We start from the raw sequence: 10,176 nt of genomic DNA on the forward strand, positions 1-10,176 counted from the left end.
CGTGAATGCACTGATTTATTATTGGAGGCTATCATTACCAATAATGTATTATGAATAATGCATTAGATGTGATGCCAATTGATATGCATGCTTGCCATTGATGCCCTGATGGCAGCACATGATGAAATGTTATCTCATATAATGCAGAGTCACAATGAACCGAATAAATAGAATTATATGTTCGAACCGGCATCCAACAACCTTGAGTCGGAAAGCAAATCGGACAGTTCCGATCGAATAGAGCCCAGAAACCTCGGTCTCCCCGACAAAGTACAGTCTGCATTATAACTTAAACAAGATCGGGAATCTTCGTATTCAGAGCATTGCTTGGCAAAACTTCAATGGCAAAATCCCCAAAAAAGCCCAGTACTCCGCCCATATTTATTGGAACATTGACTACGACCTCAGCTACAGCGAATATCATAAAAAGTATCTCGTCACTGCCTCTGTAAAAATATCGCAGAGGAGTTGGTCCATTCCCCAAAACAGAAACGACCATCTCCTACGCCACGAGTACGGCCACTATCTGATCGGTTGTATCTGCGCCTTAACGTTCCAAAGAAAGATTAATCACCTCTTGAGGCAGCCGATCACATTCGCCATCAGCGACTGGTGCCGCATGGTATTCAATGAGACCCTAAACGAGTATCTGAAGGTCTAAAAGGCATATGACGAAGAGACCAACCACCGGCTGAATTTAGAGAAGCAGGAAGAGTGGTAGGAAATGGTTATCCGGGCTTTGCTGGCACATGAATAGGAAAGCCTAAAATTAAAGCCCTCAAGAGATTTTAAGTTGCCGAAAATTCGAGCATCCCTCAAATCGGCGCAGTCCTGATTTCATATTTTTACGAATCTATTCAAGCTATACTGCTTATTTGCATTAATAATCGTTGCATTACAATTTCGATGCCTATCAATATATGGATTGAAGATATCTGCTGAAAAAATATATAATTCAATATGAAGGACGGGTATCAGGAGGCGTGCACGGCTCTATTAACAAGGATAATTTGTGGGGGGCATTGACCAAAGAAATGATTTAATAGGTTCAATTCAACAGAGACGTTTAAATGGAAAAACAGGAAAAATAGTAGTAATAGTAAGAGTAACCATAAAAGTATATAGAGCTAGGCCAGGTTCATCAGACATCTTGCAATGATAGTAAGACCTCATAAGCTCTGCTATAAAAACAAGTCAATAGCAGTAGATTATCGATTTGCACTGCAGGCAAGCAGCGATCGTCAAATACATCCAGCAACAGCTACTATCAGAATTAGTACAATAATGCAGGGCACGCGCAAAGTACAAGAGCAATCGAAGAATGCAAAGCATGACTCGAGATCGAATGGCGAAGTCGGCAAAGATAATTTAATGCAAGATCATTCTGATAATTAAATAGCTTCCTATTGAATTATTCTTTTGGTTCTATTGTTCTTATTTTGCTGCACTGTCGGCATTTACTGCATCAGGGGCTGCTAGGCTGCTTGATTGATGCACTCGTTGTCCTTTTTGGGGAATTAGATATCCATTTGATTATTTGCATTTAATTGTTGGTCACTGGCTGTGTTCAGAAATTATGCAGTATAATTTTAATTCAATAGCATGAACTCAGCTGCTTTTTTTAAGTAGGTTTGGTAGAGCTCACTCTACTTCGATACACCCTTCAGCCTTAAAATATTGCTGATTGTATCCTTGCTCAGTATGCTTTCAACTTACTATATTGGCGCGCGATCATCAAATTCATGGATTAAAGCCTCGATCGCTTCTGAAATTTTATCGCAAAGCATGGTAAATATGAGGACCGCACATTCGGGCTTGTCCGCAATGAACTAAAATCGATGTAAAAACGGGAATTATTGATCTTGCCAATGATGCTGAATGAGTTGACTGAGCCCGACAAGGTTTCGGTGATGCACGTACTTGTAGTATTCTTTCCAAGTTTTCAGGAAGCTCTCATACTTCCGCGAGAATATCATGCGGTCGCTGTTAGAAGAGTAAGCTCTTTCAAGATCTGATTTCAGGGCAGGCTATGACAGGATTTGCAGTATTTTCTACCCGTAAATTATGGTAGATACATTCTGCCAGCTGCTTTTCGCAGCATAGCTGTCCAATACCCCCAGATAATTGCTCGACGACAGCCCTTCAAACACGATATTGCTGTCTATCTTCTTCAAATGGTCGTGGTTTACAATGAACTGCTCCTTGGAGTTCCTGAACAAGGCTTCATAAACCTTTTTCATCAGATTTGGAGGATACTCCATTTCAGGGATATGATTGACCACTCCAGTTTCATAACGCTCCCTTATTTCCTCATTAGTATAAAAAATACGATCGAAGTAGTCACTTTGAATTGATAATTTGAAGTAGCACTGCTTTACGAGATCGCTACATGAGTAGTTTACTTGTATTTTGTTCATTTTTTGAGACTATTCTAATAAGAAAAAGCTCCTGAATAAAATGGCAAGCAGCAAACACTTATCCTCTTTGTTTTGTATTTGCAGCTGGGATATAGTATTGATGATGCTTTATTGTATGCGCTGATCGATACTGAGATGGCCCAGTCGAATGGCTTACAAAAGGAGAAGCTCCAATGAAACCTCCTGCGAGTCGAAGAGAAGATTCTGATGATTTTGGGCGACATCTGAGGGGATTGTGAATACTTACACGAAGTGCTCCTATTCAATTGATTTGGAGGGGTTCTCTGACAAACTGATTTTGTTTATGTCAAGGGTGTTTTTGGCAGTGAGGTTATTCGTGTAAAGCGAGAGGCCTTATTTGACGAATGTGTTATAATTGTGATACCAGATCCTCAGCTTAACCACATTGCTTTTTACATCGATACCATTTTAGTTAGACTGGCTTTCATATTGCTCGACCTTCGAAATGTACTCCTCCATTTGCTAATCGAGGCCCAACATCATGACGTAAAACAACCTGATGGAGTTAGCTTTACTGTAATACACGTCGTCTTCCCAGTGCGCAATGCCCTCCTTGAAGATCTTCGAGATATACATCCGATAGACCACCTTGCGGCTCATCTGCCATGTCCGATTCCCGACCAGCCCATTCAATTTATTCTTCCCCTCTCCTACCAGCAACATGTAGTATGGCAGGAATTGCAGTGGACGATGCACATGCACATCGAGCAAAGGATAGAGGCCTTTCGAGTGCCTGCTCATTTATGCGAGGCCCTGGTCCGTGCAAAACTACTCGAATAGCTCGTAGTCAAAGCGCGCCAGGTAGTTAACAGGCTCGGGCAGTCTGATATTCTTGGCCAGTTATGCAATTAAGCATCCCTTCAGATGCAAAGTGTCCTGGATGCTCGGGATGCTGGAATTACCAAGTTCTATGGTGTTGTGAAAGATGGCGAGAAGGTTGATATAGGAGGAGAGCTTGAGATCTTTGTTGGCAGTATATTCACTGACTACGGGTTGCAACGATAGCTTAGAAGGGCTGCTGAGGATGTTCACCAATTTCTGAAGCAGAACTCGGTCCTGTTGTTGCATGAGTATGACAAAGCAATGATAAAAAGTATCAGATTATATACGATATTAGATTAGTTATTTTAATGTGCATTCATACTCTGATGATATGCAAACTTATATGTACATTTCTCATTATTATTCATTCATGGCCATTCTCGACTTAATACATCATTGATTAATAAGTTTTATTATGAGCACAACACTCCACCACACCCCAAAGCGAACTCAAAATGCTAATGCAACCACCCATCGAAATTCCGAACGAATCACTAAAGTCAAAGAATCGATGCAACATCTCTCCAGATTGATTTAGGAGACCAAATGTATGGTACAAACTGGTGCTAGTAATCGGAACTAAGCTTATTATTCAGGGACACATCGAGCGAACAACACAATCGGGCCATAGAATCACCACGCACAAGCCTCGTTCAAATTAGATCAAAACAGTATAAAACCTTGCAGGAACTATTATATCAAGATTGATGACAAGAGCAGAGATTCCAGCCTCGATCTCAGCATTTCTATAGACAGCAATGGCCGCCAAAAGGACCATATTTTATCACATAGTTGGCACTAACCTGAGGACAAGTTGGCAGCATCCATGAAAAAGTCCGAAGGAATATCATAGTTCGTGCAGTATAAATAAGAAAGACTAAATAACAATGTTAACTTCTAAAGCAGCCCGCATTCGGTATTCAATAAGCAAAAGCAGTATTAATCCATGAACGAAGTGTCTCCCATCGCATTGTAGACGGAGAGACCAGCATCGAGGATTAATCTCTTACAGCCACATAAAGAAAGCAGTTTGTAGAAGTATCGATACCAATAAGTCACAAAAGAATCTTAGCAATACGAGGCGGGCAAGAGCCATGCCGAAACCAATAGAGCCTTTGAGTCACTTCAAGTAACTCCACGGAATTACCAAAAGCTCAAACTTGAGTAGATCACAGCTGAATTTCGCAAAAGCTAAAAAAATAACAATCGAGCTCACAAAGACATTCTCAGCAAAACATTGCACTTATCATTGTTCGAGGAAGCGCACGCCAAAAAAACGAAGAAGGCCAACATGAATGCAACCATGCTCACAAAAATATCCAACCATACACAAACTGGCAAATACGCAAGTGACAAGAGGGGGAGCCACCACGACGCTCAGCAAGGCTCACATGCCAACCAACTTAACCATCACAATTGCAACTCTCCCGCCCAACATGCAAGCCCAAATATCAGCATCAGCAGTCGCAATATCCCACATATAAAAAAGCCTCAAACTTATCAACAAATTCATAGCCCCCTCACCACTCGGACCTATAGCGGCAAAAATAGATACTCATTATCGCCTGAGTGCTCTAGAATCACAAACAAGCTCCATTGCACACACATAAACACTCAACCATGCTCAAAATTCTAGGCGGAACAGTAACGTATGGACATCTCAGAGTTCTCAGCACTGTTAGAAGAGTACGGGTTCATCAGAAAATACATGGATGAAGAGTAGATCCGGAGAATGATGCGGTAAATGAAGAAAGAAGGAGTGGCCGAGAACAGGTGGGGAATGAGGATCATAGATACGATATATGCTCAGCTGAAGCAAAGATGCAAACAATAATGATAAACCACTCTGACTCTTAAACTATCATCATGATTTATTTGCATTTCACTATCGATCCATATTTGTAGGGGGCTCGAACTCGAATCAAATCTTATCATAAGAATTAAGAATTATGTTATTATAGATTGTATTGCAATTTAACGTAATGAAGATAAACTATTTCGATCTGCCACTCCAGAATGGACCCCTTAAGGTGCCAAATCACAGCAGCTTTGCCCCCACTCATGCCTTTGCTCCTATTCGCAGCCAACCCAATTAAATCACAATCCACAGCACCAATAAGCTTGACAGAAGTGAACTCATATTCGATAATCCGATGTTCTCTTCAGAGCTGCATAATTCGAAGAGCATCGAGCAACAGTACGATTTGCCACTGATGATGCGAGTGTTTGAAAACGATTGTTTCCATAATAGCATAAATGACAGCATTAATGGCACGAAGAATATGACAAATGGGTCAGAATAGAACAATCAGGCCGGGCCATAATTACCAATGCTTTTCCCCAACAATGAACAGTTAAATAAAAATCGCAGAAGAGAACAATAATTACCAGCATGCACATCCCAAGGGCAAATTAAAAAGAGCAAAGATGCGAATTATCATCTTGTTAATAATGAAAAGCCACAGTTTTAATTGACGGTTCGACAATCAGATCAGAAGGATCGGTCGATGGAAGTAACATTCCAACCCACTCAGCTACTATCAACGCTGGTTGAACACAAACGAGAAAACTCGCACAAAATTCGATAGCAATCATATAAAATCAGCTAGCGCCATATTAGATAAACTCGTAAGAGCCCGCCAAGCTAAACATTCATGGAACGCGATAATGAAATCGGCTCAAAGAAGATGAACAGAACCCAAAGTAGTAAGAGGATTCAGGACATGGCACCGTATCTCTTAGGAGACGGCAAGGTGATCCCGAAAACCAAGTATGAAATGATATTGAATGAGCACATCAAAGCGGAAAATAGGGCAAAGAAGCTTCTCATTACGAAAGCGAGCATCGACAAAACCTATCAAAAGGGTGAGGAGGCCTTGCACAACAAAGAAAACCACACGATCAACAAGCTCAAGCAAATAATATCGAAGAAGACTCAGGTCGATTATACTCTTTTCTGCCAGCCCAACCCCAAGCGGTTCTGCAATGATCAGCGTGAGAATGAGGCATGCCAGGCAGCAAAAAATATGGAAAAATAATCTATTGTCAATAATACCCGGCCAAGCAACACTACCAAAGCCTATCAAACGAAGGAGAAGCCGAACCGCAAACTTTTCGATGATGAATTAAATGAAAACCAGCCATTTTCACCTTTCCTCGATCAAAAATCGAAGAGTAGTTCCTTACTTAAACCATCTACACCGCATGTTCCAAATAAACTGACTTCTTGCTCATCGGAAAGATGGACGTCAATGAACTTTCATCAACGGCAACACCGCACTCTTGAAAATAAGCAAAATAAGCAAAAGGTTTGGCAGAATCGTAAGGCTTAGCAATAGATTGAGGGGTGCACTTTTCAACCCGTCTTGAACAGCAATAGCCATCATGCCAACTCGATGGCTATTCCCGAGAACCCCAAAACCAAAATGTCCTATTTGCAACAATATTATGAGAGGACTTATAGGAAATATTGATCATTTGTACACATAATATTCGATTTGCTCATTAATACAAAAATACTAAAATAACAACATAATAGGCATTAGCACTCAAGCTCAGCAATAAGGATCAGCATTATCATGATATCATTTATGGGAATATGAAAGTATTATGAGTATCATGAGCGTCATGGGTGCCATGAGGGGATCAGTAGCATAGAGCATCAACAAGCTCTGGAAAAAGCAGTTTTTCAGTGCCAGTGATTCTTTTGAATATAGTGGTGAGGTCTCTGTTTCTAAAAAATATGCCACTTTCCATGTTGACGAATCTCACAAGATCTTCCAGCACAATATATCCCTTCTTATCCAGATCAACCGTAAACTTATCGAACCCTTCTTGTTGCAGTTTCTCCAGCGTAAACTTCTTTTCGAGCTTCTCTGTCCAGTGGCTCTCGCTTTTAATAAAGCTGGCAATGACGATCTTATAGTCGGAGGTAAAGGATTGCACTGAAAAGAATGGGCTATCTTCCTACTCGTCCAAATTGAACAACTTTGCTGTTTATTCGACTGTCAGGTGTATTTTTTACTGTTCAAGCTCTGATTGGAGACTAATCCATTTGTTTTTGTCTCGGTTCGATTGCACCCAGAGCTTGTTATTACGCAACTTTTAGTCCAATACCACTTGGTCGCTCAATGCTTTCACGAGCTTTTTAAACTCCTTTTTGGTTTTTAAAGGCTCATTATAGCTCAAGCTCATCATCTTTTTTCGATTCTCGATGTTTCCATGAGTTTCTCTCGTCAATTACTCCAAGGTACGCTTGTTGGACGACACTAGACTGCTCTGGTTGCTACTAATTTTCTTCACGCCATTTATTTTACTCTCCAAAGCATTCTTGCCATCTAAACTGTTTTTGTAGTAGTAGCCGGAAGCGATCTCCCCAGATTAATCACCTGCAAACCTGGGACTTGCCATTTGGTATATAGAGACACTATTATTCTACTTCTGGGCGTTTGAAGTTGCTGGCTTGCATAGAGGGGGTTTGTTATGTTTCCCTATCGAAACTTCCCATTTGTCAGAATTGCTAACTTTTTTCAATCCGGATTTTTATCGGGCAAGATCCCCCAAATGCTCCCTTTAATTCACTGATTTTAACTTATTGTTAAACTATTAATTGACCTTATGATTAGAATGAGAAGTGTTCATACCGACTTTATTCTATATTTTGGACATTGATTTGGCATAGCTGGCCTTTGAGTTGATGTCAGCATAGAGCTTATTTTTTTTGTAAGAACAATCCTTAATACGCTGTTATAGCTTCTATATTCGACTGTCGACTTCACTCCCCTTTTTTTTAATGCTGGGTTTATTGGCGGCGGTAGTAACAAGGTTTTTATTTTGTTAATAAAGTTCGAAATTATTCACAGAAGGATCCTCAAAATCTGCAGAACGTAAGCCATTACGCTTATTTTAATTGGCTCTTTTATTGTCAAACTCATTGTTCATGTAATAACTCTTGTCAGCTGATTATTTTATCGATGCAACTTATTTTATTTTGAAGGTGATGTTTGAATCCAGTAGGGTGTTGTGGAAACTGGTTTTCGATGAAAAATTGGTGATATGCATTTCAGAGTGCAGTTTGGTTCCTCTGTTGTTACCTTCAGGAGTTCTCGATTGATACAACGCTGTATCAGGGTTGACGGTATGTTAGAGAACACTGTTCCTCTTGCAATGATATTTGGCTTATTGCTTGCCTATGTTATGCTTATTGTATTTGGCATATTCATCATATCCAATACTGTACTTATCATTGTGTCCATCATTGTGCCTATCATTGCTCTCGTCATTGTAATTATCATCGAAGAGGATAGATTTAGCATAATTTTCCCAATTTGGCATTCCCTTGAATTATGCTTTAATACTATTTAATTTGTTTATGAAATCCACCTACTTGTTGCTATTCACACTATCCTGAAAGTGAGACTGCTTCCCCTTGCATGATGGCATTGCTTGAATGGGGGTGATATTTTATTTGGTATCCAAGAGGTGAGTGTTATTACACTTCCGATCATCATAGTTGTTCTTGCATTGGTTGTATTAGCTGTATTTGTAATCGGTGGTGACACTGCCATTAAAACTGTCGGGATGAGTTAGGGCCATGACATGGGGAGAGTGTTGACTGGTTTGTGGAGGTAGGGGCTGGAAATAGCTGTTTCTCCTGTAGAGCAGGCTATCTTTCATTTATATTTTAATAATAAACTCATAAATTTCGAGCATCTATCTAACAATATAGGAAATTGCAGAGCTTAAATTCGATAATATTCCTCGACGTTATTTATTATTACTCAATTGCGAATAACATCTTATACTCTGTTTATATGCAAATGCTTGACAACAGGCCTCTCTCCATGACCAAGCTCAACTTCTTTCTCGCCGTTAAAAAGCAAGCCCAACAGCAACAGCAACAGCCTTCAGCACATCGACAGTATCAGCACCCCTAGCCCTATAAACTATAACCTCGTTTGTATCTGCCTGAAAGCCAACTCTCCCAATCACATTACCGTCAACTGTAGTATCTGTATCACCAAAGCCAGACGAGGAATCCGAGTCTCGAAGTTATTCATCCAAATAAGTAGTATTAGTATGAAGCAGAAATGCAATCAGGCAGACAAGATCGGAGGCATCAACGTGAGTATGAAAATGCTGGTAGTAGCCGATACTTCGATGGGCAAATAAATAATGGAAGCATCAACTCCAATAATGCAAGCAGATTTCAGTTAAATTTAGCAGGTTCTAACAAATCAGAAATATACTCCAATAATAGCTTCAAACCAGAATATGCTGAAGGCAGTCCCAACAACAGCCAGTATAAGTATCACGCCGACTCGCTCGATTACTTCGCGGATTGCTAAAATAGAAATTACTCAAATATGCATGCATCTGGATTAACTTAGAGCAGTACGATGAACTATAGTGCTTGCCAAGGCGATGATAATTATGCACCTATTCCGAGGAGAGTGGAATTTTATAGTCATCAGAAGAGCTGTAGGGACAACAGTTATGGCAGATAAGCCAAAATAGAGCATAATAAACAAAAGAAATTGCTGAAGCAATCAACTATGGCTCTGTAAACTCATAGGCCAGGCAGCGAAGCAATGAAGTAAATCTCGAACAATCTATCTGCAATCACCTATGAACTCAACAAAAATAGCAGGAATCTCGACAAGCTGCAGGCTCTCAACGAGGAAAACTCCAGGCCGGTCTCAAGGAAAAAGCTCCTGAAGAGGGTCAACTATAAGTTCGCAGAGAACAACTGCGACCGAATGAGCAAGGACCATTACATGTACAGAAAAAATAGGGCTAATCGGGTGGAATACCAGGATCTGTCTTATCAGGAACCAAAGTATATTGTGTGGAACCCAAGGCATTGATTTATTGCACTATTCATTACTCTCCTATCTGTGATATCCTCAGCTACCTA

Source organism: Brachycentrus maculatus, unplaced genomic scaffold (genome assembly GCF_059751285.1).
Source record: "Brachycentrus maculatus isolate JH-2025_06_01 unplaced genomic scaffold, ASM5975128v1 h1tg001873l, whole genome shotgun sequence".
Taxonomy (NCBI): domain Eukaryota; kingdom Metazoa; phylum Arthropoda; class Insecta; order Trichoptera; family Brachycentridae; genus Brachycentrus; species Brachycentrus maculatus.